The sequence below is a fragment of the Ambystoma mexicanum genome, chromosome 2q (assembly GCF_040938575.1).
Source record: "Ambystoma mexicanum isolate Mex_15411 chromosome 2q, UKY_AmexF1_1, whole genome shotgun sequence".
Taxonomy (NCBI): domain Eukaryota; kingdom Metazoa; phylum Chordata; class Amphibia; order Caudata; family Ambystomatidae; genus Ambystoma; species Ambystoma mexicanum.
In genome coordinates, this window is record NC_090924.1 from 228,703,536 (window position 1) to 228,715,538 (window position 12,003).

Consider the following 12,003-nt stretch of genomic DNA (forward strand, 5'->3'; position numbering starts at 1 on the left):
CTACACTCTGTCTTGTCCAGCATATCCTAAAACCTGTAAATCTTAACACCAAAGGAAAAACATTTCTCAATGCAGGTTAATGTTCACTGGGCATAGGTCATAGGGCATTCTTTAAGCTCAGTGTCAGATCTATTGATAGGCAGCTTAACTGTGTGTTAGTATAATGCAGAATATACTGCTTAAGGGGACAAGACCTTAAGATTACTGTGTGGTCTGGAATGTTCATCTGGTACACAACAAAGAGGGCATTAGATTTAAAGGCTGGATTACACATTGAATGGACAGGTCACATTAAGGCACATGCCACAATGGTCATAAGTTTGTCTGCGGAGGTTGAAGGCAAACTGTCTAAACATCATTATTAAGTATCTCCTAATCTGCTCTGGCACCATGAGAAGGGGAATCGAAACACTTTCGCAGTGCAGTCTTGTACTGTATGAGGGGGCAGGCTCTCCCGAGGTAGTTTACTCATTAAGCTTTGTTAGGCATAATTGTTACATTCGCGATTATGACCATCTAAAACACTTTATCACTTCTGCATGGATGGGTATTCTCATTGTTATAAACCTCATAATAACAATTAATGTATGCACATGTTATTTCCACGTTTAAATTAAACAGCTAGCTACGAGGTTCTTCACAGGCCTTAACACACATTATCAAAGGACGTGATGTTAATATTGGCACATAATTGCTCAGTAGATTCTACACGACGCTGTGCATATATTTACATGAAGCTCCAAATGAGGTAGCTTAGTGCGGGCACGTGCACATTTTATGTTACATCATACATTTGCATTTACTATCTATTGCTATTAAACTTTATGCTACACTTTAATACACTTCACACTTGTATAAATGGGACCTAACGTTAGTGCTGCAACTATATCATATGGCACACTAATATACTTGTTGTTTACTGCAATCCATTCAGTATGCCGTGTGTAATGAAAACAATTAATGAATAGCTCATTATTATGAAAAAAGGCACTTCTATTCTCTCATGTGCAAAGCTTAAACAACATTACACACTCAAGGGTCATTCTCAGTTATTCAAACATGTTAAAAGACTATGGGGGTGGTATTCTTTATGGCCTGGGTCTGCATGGTGGGGGTAGGTTTATGGAGACAAACAACTTTCTGCTGCCAGGCCTTGAGCTGGCCTGTGGCTGGGTCACTGAGGTAAGACAGAAGACAGAAGATACAGTGCGAAGTTTGTTGCATTTGCGCAACCACTCTCCCATGAGAACCGGATGGCTGTGGAGGAGACAGAGGGGAGGAGGTGGGGGGAGAAGCTTGCTCGCTGTGCACGTCTTGAGGGGATAGCTGCAGGCCTGCATTCTGGTTTCTTGGCTGGCCTGCCATTACCAGAAAACAAAATGGAGTCAGTGGGCACACAAACTGGAGTACTAACGTGTTTTGATCTGGGTTGGCTTTAGGGGTCACAGTTCACTGGTGGCATTCCCGCACAGGTGCCCTGTGGCCGGGGCCCTGTGCCCAAAGCAGCCATGCCAAAATACAACCAGGAAGTGCGTATTGACTCAGAATGCATGGGGAGGGGTATCCAGGACCCCCTCCTTCCACTCATTCCCCCTTTTGTTACTTAAGTAACGAATACTGTAATTGTCCCAACCTTTTACGTTCTTCTGCTTCAGCCACTGCTTCATCCCATGCGGGAGTTCCTTTGATAGGCATCCATGCTCTATACACTGCCCTGCGGCTCTCCCCCTTCTGGAAAACTCATCAGGTGTACATGTCATGTAAATACAGCCCCCATCTCCCTTCAGGTCCACCCATACTTCTTTGTACCATTGCAATTCTCTGGGTTCTTTTATGGTTGTGTGATACAAATTATCTACTATGTCCCCTTTATTGTATATTGTGGTCATTCTATATTTTGGTTCTGATGCCTCTCCTGTTTGCACTTCTGCTTTGTGCTTTATTTGCGCTATTCCATTTGCACGGCCCATTGCTACCATCATTAACGCACCATTAGGTACCGTATCAGCACAGCACCAGAGACCTAATTGGCACACACAAAAAATGAGGAGTAGAAAAACGAGGGGTATCAGCAGCTTAACAGTCATTCCAAGCCAGGATGGGACTCAAGAAAAAAGATTGTCGAACCAGGTGCTGGGTTGCCCTCCTCCTTCGTCCTTCATGCGTTCTCCAAGGTCGTGCACTGCTGCTATTACATGTGAAAGGGAGCCATTGTCCGCGTCTGCAGAAGGTGCAAATGTGCAACATGCGCTCCCGATTTTTCAGCAAACACCTCCATCCATTGCTGTTAACAGGTCTAGCACATAACTGTTTTGCATGGTCATTAGTTGTAGAGCTCTAAGTTCCACTTTTATTACGTTGAACCCTTCTTCTGTGTCGTTGGCCAATTGGATCAGCTCCCACCTGGTGATCTGAAGCAATTTTGCATTTGCTCTTGCCTGGATGCTAGGTACCAGAGATGCGAAAAATGTCTCGACCGAACTGAACAACCGGAATCAATCAGGGATCTGTGCCAATAGTTCTGTTGATTTAGCGGAGATGTAGTTGGAGGACCTTTTCATTCTTCGCACCGTGCTTTGTAAACTTTCTTCAGCCATGACGTATGTCACACTCACCTGTGTCTCTGCAGGAATGATGGATGAGCCTCCCTTGACCCTGAGTCTTCACTTTCCCTGTTTCACCCAGAGGAATACCTGTCAAATAAAAGGTGTAAACTCAGACCTGAATTCACCCGATTCCCCTAGGCCCTTCCCTTCTCTTTACTGTGTGCTGTGATGTCCCCCTATGGGCTTACCTTGATCTTTAGTAGGGTGTGCACTCCATCCTGCATTTGCAGGGGCGCGATTCACTCATGTGATTAGTGCCAATGTCTGTAGGCTGAGTTCAGATGCCAAACGCTGTTTTATGCCTTCACAACGAGGCCGAGAGTTCAAGGCGCCAGTTTCTTCACTGGCTAGAAAGTCCTTCCCACAAGTGAACGTTGCACGGAGAATGTTGAGTGAGCTGGTAGGTTTGCGCAGAGCCTTCAATTCGAGTGCGCCTGGTAATGTCTCTCCCTTTCCCTTGCAGGAGAAATTATGTGATATTAGCACCTCGAGTACGGGTTCAGCACTACTGGAGACTTGGTGGTTAGGTAAGTTTGCATGGAGGCTTTTGGTAAGTATGCACCACGTAGAGGGAGAGAGCACAGTGAAATAAGTGTCCATGTTATTGGAGCGAGCGCAATGAATAATGTCTCTTCTTTCCTACAGAGGTTTGTGCACTTGTGCAACTAACCTGGATTCCAGCGTCGCAGGAAGATTCGGTGAGTATTCGCAGTGTTACTGATGTGCGCGTGTTAACGCTGTTCTTCTTTGTTCTTACAGGTGCTGGTGTAGAAGTCCCCTCTTGACTGGAGATAGCTGCGGCGTGGAGTAAGAACCAGGTAAGCTGAAGCTGAATGATCTGGAGCGGGTAAGCAGAAGCAGGATGATCCGGAGCAGGTAAGCAGAAGCAGGATGATCCGGAGCAGGTAAGCAGAAACAGGATGATCCGGAACAGGTAAGCAGATGTTGGCTGATTCGGAGCACAGCAAGTGTGTTGCTGATGCAGCTCACAGTAAGCAACACGAAGCACTGGAAGAATCTTGGGTGTGGCTTATATAGCCAGCCACACCCAAACACTAGAGAGCTCATGAGTTATCATGCACTTCCTGTTTGGCAACAGGAAGTGATAACCAGGAAGTTACTACAAACACTAGGAAGGAATGAAAGGAGGGATGTGTTATGGGTTCTTTGTGTGCCTATGCCAGGCCTGCCAAGCCTCCACCCAGCTTGCCCCAACTACCTGCCTGATACCCATGATAGTCTTCCCCCTAAAGACCCCTCCTAATGGTGTGTATGAGGGCTTTGGTTTCTCAGGATGGTCGCGATGGAATTTCCGTACCAATCGGGGGGCATGCACGTGCGTGATGGGTTCCCATGATCTTTACTGGGGTCCGTACCCCTTCCAGTCAATCAAATAATACAGGGTCTTTCATACTTGTTTGGAATCTAATATTGTCATGATGCCCGCTCCCGGGGAGCCGGTTCAAGCCCTGCGTCCCCGAAAGCGGACTTCCAGTCCCCAAGGAAGGACCCAGCAACCCCATATAGGGGCCCTTTGGACAGTGTCCTGGCGCCTATGGCGCCAGGCTCATAAAAGACATCAGTCCTGGCGCCATAGGCGTCAGGCTCATTATGGGAGTGCTTGGGTGCACTTACCTGATGCAGACCATGCTGCAGGATCCTGGCCTCCTTGAGGCCTGAAAGGAACTACTTTACCTGTGGGACTAATTTACCATCCGGGCGTGGTCGGGGAAGGATACATACCTGATTGGAGGAAGGATACATACCTGGAACTTCTTCCAAGGCTATTTAAACCCCACCCGAACAGCCACACGTGCTTCGCGTTGTTCTGCATCTAGCAGCTGGACGCTCACCGTGTCTGCTCCTGCATCCTGACTTCTGCCACGCCTGCCAGCATCCTGGATCACCTGCAAAGGAAGAGAAGAAGAGAACAGAAGAAGGAAAAGTCCTTACCTGCAAATACTGCATCCCGGAGACATCTCGCCGACAATCCTGAAAAGGAAGACTTTTATTTAAAAGCTCATTGCGTCGATCGCTGCAGCGCCGCATTCCACTCACCTTTACAGGGCGCCTCCATGTTCAGCAGCGATCATCCGGATTCGCAGTCCCGCCCCAGCGCCTAGGGAGAAAAAGGTGAGAGAGAGAAGGGAATAAGGAAAGCTAAATCTCTATGTTAAGACTTACCTGTTGATTCATTCCCTCTTCATTTCGGGTCCGCGCCGCATCCTGGCATTTCCGGACCCCGGCCCCTAAGGGGAAAAAGAGACATCAGCGTTAATGAGCGAATGAAAAGACATTACCAAAAAACGCCCATTAAAGACTTACCTGATTTCTACAAGGATTTCACCTCTCATCTCGGGTCGGTGCCTGTTCCCCGGCATTCCGTACCCCGGCCCCTATGGGGAAAAAGACACTAGCATTAGTACATTAATGCATGGACACAAGGGGAACCTCTTATCAAAAAACTTACCTGGAAGCCAAGCAAGTTTGGTTCTCACCAATCCGAAAATCCAGTGAAGTAACTGGATACCAACGCGCCCCTGCATCAGTAGCAGGATGGAGAGCTCGTCCTTCCAGACCCTAAGGTGAGACGCTACGAGGAATCACAGAAGGGTTTCGAGGAGGGTGAGAGGGGAAAGTGGGAGGCCGATTGCATTACCCCGCAGGCAGTTAATCCCCTATTTTCGCCTACAGAAGGATACTTCTGTGAGCCAGACAAGCCAGATTTGGGGGCCCGGTCCAGTCCGTCTTCCGAACCCTGCGCATCACCTTAGAAGAGGTCACAGCACCGCGAACCAGGCCAGCGCCTCCGTGGGAGTCAGGTGAGCGTTACAAATATGTTCTTTACTTCATATTCTGGTGCTTCTTCACCCACTTGTATGGGTGCGGGAGGTGTGGAAGTTCGAGTTCCTGGGTGTGCTGGTTTTAATAGTGACACGTGAAATACGGGATGTATACGCATATGTTGTGGTGACGCCAGACTCATGGCTGCTGGATTAATTACTTTTTCTACTGTATACGGGCCGATGTATCTAGGCTGAAATTTCTTGGGACCCTTTAAAGCAATGTGTCTAGTTGCCAGCCAGACCGAGTCTCCCACTTGATAATCTGGGGCTTTTCGTCGATGGCGATCAGCGTTTCTTTTCTGTGTTTCTTCGGCTAGCTGTAGGTTCCTGCTGGCTTCTCTGGCTGCTTTCATGATGCCGGCATGTAGATTCTTTACTGCACGCATTTCAATATTTTCTGGCAGATCGTAGACCGACGTTCTGGGGTTTCAACCATGTATAGTAAAGAAGGGTGTTGCTTGGGTTGATGAATGTGTTGAGTAGTTGTAGGCATACTCTGCCATCCATAGAATTTCTGTCCAGCTTTGGCTTGTTTGGTGTAATAGACAGCGCAATTCTCACAGCTCGCTACGCTAAGCAATCCTCAATTCACATCCTCCTTGACCTCTCTGCAGCCTTTGACATCGTAGATCACCCCTTCTTAGCACTCTGTCCTCCTTTGGCTTCAAAGGCTCTGTCCTCTCCTGGCTCTCCTCTTACCTCTCCAACCTCTCTACTGCTCCTCTCTTCTCTTTGGACTCCCTGTCTCTCACCTGACTCCCCTAAAATCCATCTACCACTCCTCTTTCCGCACTCTATGTCTTCTTGGCCCTCGAGACTCTATCTCTACCTCACTCTCTCAACTCAGCCGGCTCCCCTTCCTCTCACAATTGAAATTCCAATTCCTCTGCCTTGTCTACAAATCTCTCCATGACCTCGACCCCCCCACCTTGCCTCCCTCCACTCATTTTACTCTCCCTCCCGCTCTCTCCGCTCAGCTGATCTCCACCTTCTCGCCGTACCCCCATCCCCTTGTGCCTCCTCGCGATTCCGCTCCTTCCAACTCCTGGCCCCCCTCCACTGGAACTCCCTACCTCTCTCTATCCGCTCCACCCCTACCTACCCATCTTTACGCTCCTCCCTCAAAGCCCTTCTCCACTCCCCCTGACTCTCCTTCCCTACCTCTCTCCCCCTCACACGCCTGCCACCCTTCCATTGCCCACCCCCTCCCCCCACCCTCTGATGACCCCAATTTGGATACTGTAACCACCCTAATGCCTTGGAGGTCACACAGGGTCCCCCCTTCCCCTCCCTACTTCCCTCCCCTGTTTAAATTGTTCTAAATACTACATCACTGGTTTGTTTTATGTTTGTATATTATGCTTCATTCATTATTGTACCTGTTGTTATTCTGTAAAGTGCTTTGGTGTAAAGCGCTATATAAACTCAATAAACATAAACATAAATACTGTTCCATGGTCTGGTTCGTGCACTCGGTTTGGCCGTCCGTTTGAGGGTGGTGACTAGAAGGCAGACGGACTCCTACTCTTGCCAGGGCACAACATTTTTTCCAAAAACGAGATACAAATTGGCTGCCTCTGTCAGAAACGATTATGGTAGGGAATCCATGTAACTTGACGATTCGGTCTAGAAAAACCTACGCTAGGGTCCGAGCTGAGGAAATACCTTTTAGACCTATGAAATGGCCCATTTTGGAGAAGAGGTCCACTACTACGAGGATGGTATTATAACCTGAGTTAGGAGGATCAGTGACGGAATTGTGATTGGCTGAAGGAGGCCGGCTGGTTTTTGCCTGGATGTTTTGTATTGTGCACACACCTCACAGGTGCCTATGTAGGTGGCAATATCTTCTCGCCAAGTTGGCCACCAATAAGATTTGCTTACTTTCTTCATTGTTTTGGCTGTACCCGGATGGGCTTCTAACAGCGAGTTGTGGTTGTCTGATATGATTGCTTGTTGCAGATCCTTAGTTGGAACGTAGAGGCGTGTTTGGTAGTATGGTAGTTTGTCTTGAATGGTAAACTGTTCTCGCTTCTTGTCCAAAGCCAGTAGGTCTTCTTCAGACATATTTACTTTTATTGTTTCCTGCAGAGTATTTAACGGAGATGGGCTGATGCAGAGGCTGAGAATTTAATGGCTGGGTATGATCTCCACCGGGTTAGGGGCATTGTAGACTTCATCTCCTGTGCCAATGCGGGATAACGCATCCGCTTTCCCGTTCTTAACTCCGGGGCGGTAGGTATACAAAGTCGTATTCCATTAAGGATAGGGCCCAACGGAGCTGCCTAGAAGACTGAGCTTTTGCTGAGCGTAAGTATTGCAAGTTCTGATGATCTGTTATTATTGTTATGGTGTGTTTTGCTCCTAGTAAGTAATGACACCCTTCACACAGTGCGCTTTTGATTGCTAGGAGTTCTTTCTCAGAAATTGCATAGTTTAATTCTGCTGGGGAAAATTTCCTTGACCAAAAGGCAATGGGGTGAAGGCATCCAGTTTCAGGATTTTGTTGAGACAATACGGCCCCCATGGCAATGCTTAAAGCGTCTGTTTCCACGATACACAGTAAATTGGGCTGTGGGTGTTGCAGAACTGGGGCTGAGGTGAATTTTTCCTTGAGAGCTGGGAAAGCTTCTTCCGCTGCTGGTGTCCATTCGAACTTTCGGTGTTTGCGCAGCAAGGACGTTAATCGATGTACAATATGTGAGAATCCTGGTATGAAGCGTCGATAAAAGTTTGCAAACCCTAGGAAACTCTGTACTCCCTTTACAGATGTGGGTGAGGACCAAGTGAGGATTGCCTCCACTTTGCTATTGTCCATCTTGATTCCCTGCGGTGTCAGTACATATCCCAGAAACTCCACCTCGGTGATGTGGAGGGAGCATTTTTCAGCTTTGCGTACAGTTGGTTTTCACGCAGTTTGCAGAGTACAGCTTGCACGTGGGTTACGTGCTCTTGGGGAGTGATGGAGTAGATCAGAATGTCATCGATGTAGACGACTGCGCAGACATCGACTGCGCAGACATCGAGGAGTTCCCGTAACACATCATTCATAAAATGCTGGAATGCAGCCGGGACATTGCAAAGCCCAAAGGGCATGACCTGGTATTCGTACAAGCTATAGCGGGTACGGAACGCAGTCTTCCACACGTCCCCTTTCTTCATGCGTACCAGGTGATATGTGCCGCGTAAGTCTAGCTTGGTGATAAATCTTTGCTTGTCTCACCTGGTCTATGAGTACTGGTATCGGACGTAACGGTATTCGGAAGGGTGCCTGGTTACTGCCTTGCCCTGCCCAGGTCGGTACAATATCAACAAACGAATGAGCAAGGTCAGGTCGATCTCTGCTGAAGAGTAACCACTGCTACACCCTGAGTGGGTAACCCCTTGTGTGGGTGGTCACAGAATTCTCATGAAACTGTTCTTCTGCACAAAAGGGTTTTATTTTGAAGTGCAGTGGTGTAGTAATACACTGGTATTTTTCAAAAACATAGGACATTCACATTTGAGGACATACAAAGTGTAGTACCTAAGTACGAATGTTCAAGTAGTCAATATTTGAGACATCTACTTGTACTGTTTGTTCATTCTCTATAGGTTCCTTGGGAAGGAAGCTTAGAGAATTCAGTGGAATCATGGACAGGTAGGAGGCCCATAGAGTGTGGGCACAATCAAGAGTTGAACAACATATAATACATGTCAACACGACAGTGTTTCGGCCATTTTGCGTGGAGCTAGGTGAGCTCTAATGGTGTAGGCCTTCATCAGGACAGGAGTGTCTTTACGAGTGGAGGGTCCTATGTGGTCTGTAGGAGTGAAACAGACAAAGAACGTGTCAGGATGTACGTGGTCAGCAAAAGATCTAGCAGAGAGAAGTTATGAATACTATGTAAGGCGGATGCCGGTGCTTACCGAATCTGAGGAGCTTAGTGGCTCAGATTAAGAGGTGGAAGGATCCACTTCTTTAGGATGCAGTCGTCATCTTGTCAACAGGCGCGGTCATGCCTGTCAGGGGATAAGGAGGTAGGATTACTAAATGGCGCCCCAAGGGTGCGGTTCCTCTCTAGCCCATAGGTAGTGTGTGACTAGGGAGGTGATGGTGTAGGTCTTAGCAGATTTGATGAGAGTAGACCTAGTGGGGGTCCCACTAAACGTGGAGTGCGCTTAAATGGGATAAAAAGGGCTTCTGTGGAATCACAAATGCCATTTATCAAGTGCACTGAGAAATTAGTGCAAATCTGTATTTAATACATTGTGATTAAAAAGAGCGCCCCTTCTCAACAGTCTTAGGGGAAGGGTGGACTGTGATATATGTGGGCTGTGCAAGTTCTGGATTACGGTGCCACAACACGTGTCATGCAGCCTATGGTGTAGGTGGCACTAAGAGCTATGGGCATTTAAATGTGCAGAGTCATACTGTTTAGAGATTCCTTACAGCGAGGGTAGGCCTACCAGTTTCTGTGCATAAAGCCGCGTGCAGTAGAGCTTACCTATTGCCAGTGCATTCAGCTGCCAAGATCGTTGAAGCAGCAGTGTGTCGTCTCGGATGTCAAGGATGCAAGTGTGTAGAATGCAGGCTAGGGCCATGTTAAAGAACAAGGGCCCTGTGGTGGGGTGACTACCTAGATGCCTGTTTGGAGTTGATGCAGGCAGTCATTCGGGCCAAAATTCAAGTCATGCAAGGTGTGGCGCAGGATGATGATGTCAGAATGTCCGCCCCTGTCAATCCCATTGGGTGTCAGCTGTCATGTAGTATAGACTCAGGCCTGTGTTACTTCATTCCCACATGTTGTTCATGACAGGTATATGACATCAATGGTTTATATCTCTCAGATTTAGGGGGTTCTTTGTTAAGGTTAATACCAGGATCCTCCCTCTCTTCCTTCTCACCTGATTCTTGTTCCTCAGATGAGCTCTCAGTAGTTATCGTTCTTCTGTTTCTCCAAGCTCCCTCTTCTCTCTCTTTGTAGGTTTTGGGACGAACTCGTCTGGAGGCCACCTTGCCAGTTCGCAGATTTGCTCGGCAGTGGGACCCTCAGGGAGTCCGCCCCCAATCCCAGGGAAAAAGGCGTATGCCGTAAAAAACCCTGGCGTGATGGTAAACTGCTGCGGGATGGAATGCAGGAGAGCGTAGAACGTGATTCCCAATAGACTCGTTCAAGAACCAAACAAAGCGAAGCGAAGCAAAATCCAGGCACAACAAGGCGGAAGGTGAGTGAATGCAGCTGAGTGGAGGCAGGATTCGTACACGAAGGAAAGCGAGAAACGAGAGCTGGATCAGAGAAGAGAAGCATAGAGCGGGGACGGAAGGCAAACAAGGTAAGCAAGCAAGGTAAGGCGGAGAAATGCGGGAGACAGAGCCCCAGCGGGGGAAACAGCTGGAGGGCAGAGAAATACTCACACGGAGCGCGAAGGAAGGAACTTCAGCGTGTTAACCCGAAGCGGAGACTGAGGGTTGCAACGCATCGGCGTAGCTGTTCGGTGCGTAGATAACGTTGAACCTCAGGGGGCGTGGCACGGCAGTCCGGACACTAGACCGTAGTGTATAGTTCCGTTAGTGTTTCCTCCATCGATTCCACAGTTTCCAGGACGGACGCGTCGTGACAGTATAACCTCTTCTCCTCTGGATTCCTCCGGGTTTCCCCGGATGGTTTCTATGGAAGAGACGTAGTAGTCGGGGTGCACTGAGGTTTCTTGCAGGTTCCCAGGACCTTTCGGTCCAAGGGTATCCCTTCCAAAGTATGAGATACTGGAGAACCCCGTGTCTGTAACGAGAGTCCAAGATTTGGGAAACTTCATATTCGGGGTTTTCTTCTAAGTTTGGGATGCATTTCTTGATCGGTCTTAGATATGGATCTTTTTTGTAAGCCTTGAGAAGGGACACGTGAAACACTGGATGGATCCTTCGTAAGAAAGGGGGTAGCTTAAGTCGAAAAGCTACTGGATTGATCTGCTGTTCAATGATGTATGGGCCAATATACCTTGGAGTGAATTTTCCTGGACGTATACGCCTTGGTAAGTATTTTGTGGATAACCAAACCTTATCTCCAGGCTTCCAGATCGGATTTGCTCGTCGCTTTCTGTCGGCCCATTTCTTATAGGATTGACGGCTAGCTGTTAATGTTTCCTGAGCTCTCGAGTGGGTTTGTTTGAGAGTATTTAACAATTGGTCTACAGTAGGTATGTTAGTGGTTGGAATCACTGACTGTGGGATATGTCGAGGTTCGTATCCATAAGTACATTTGAAAGGGCTCATACCAATCGCTGAATGTGCTGTATTATTATAGGAGAACTCGGCTATGGATAGAAGTTGGCTCCAGTTATCCTGTGTCTGGTTGCAGTAACATCTGAGGTATTGTTCCAGGGTAGCGTTTAGTCGTTCGGTTTGTCCATTGCTCTCGGGATGGAATCCGGAAGACAATGCCCTTTGGATCTGTAATTGTTTACACAATGAGGACCAAAATTTCGAGGTAAACTGAGTCCCTCGATTCGAGACTATTGTATGTGGTAGACCATGTAGTTTGACTACGTCTTTCAGAAATACTTCTGCAGTC

At 47.8% G+C, this 12,003-nt stretch overlaps 1 protein-coding gene across 5 annotated transcripts in view; it reads left to right on the plus strand.

Annotated features, from left to right (window-relative positions):
• LOC138569309 (acyl-coenzyme A synthetase ACSM3, mitochondrial-like) overlaps positions 1–12,003 on the plus strand; it is a 770,966-nt gene that overhangs the window by 3,510 nt on the left and 755,453 nt on the right. The window lies entirely within an intron of this gene.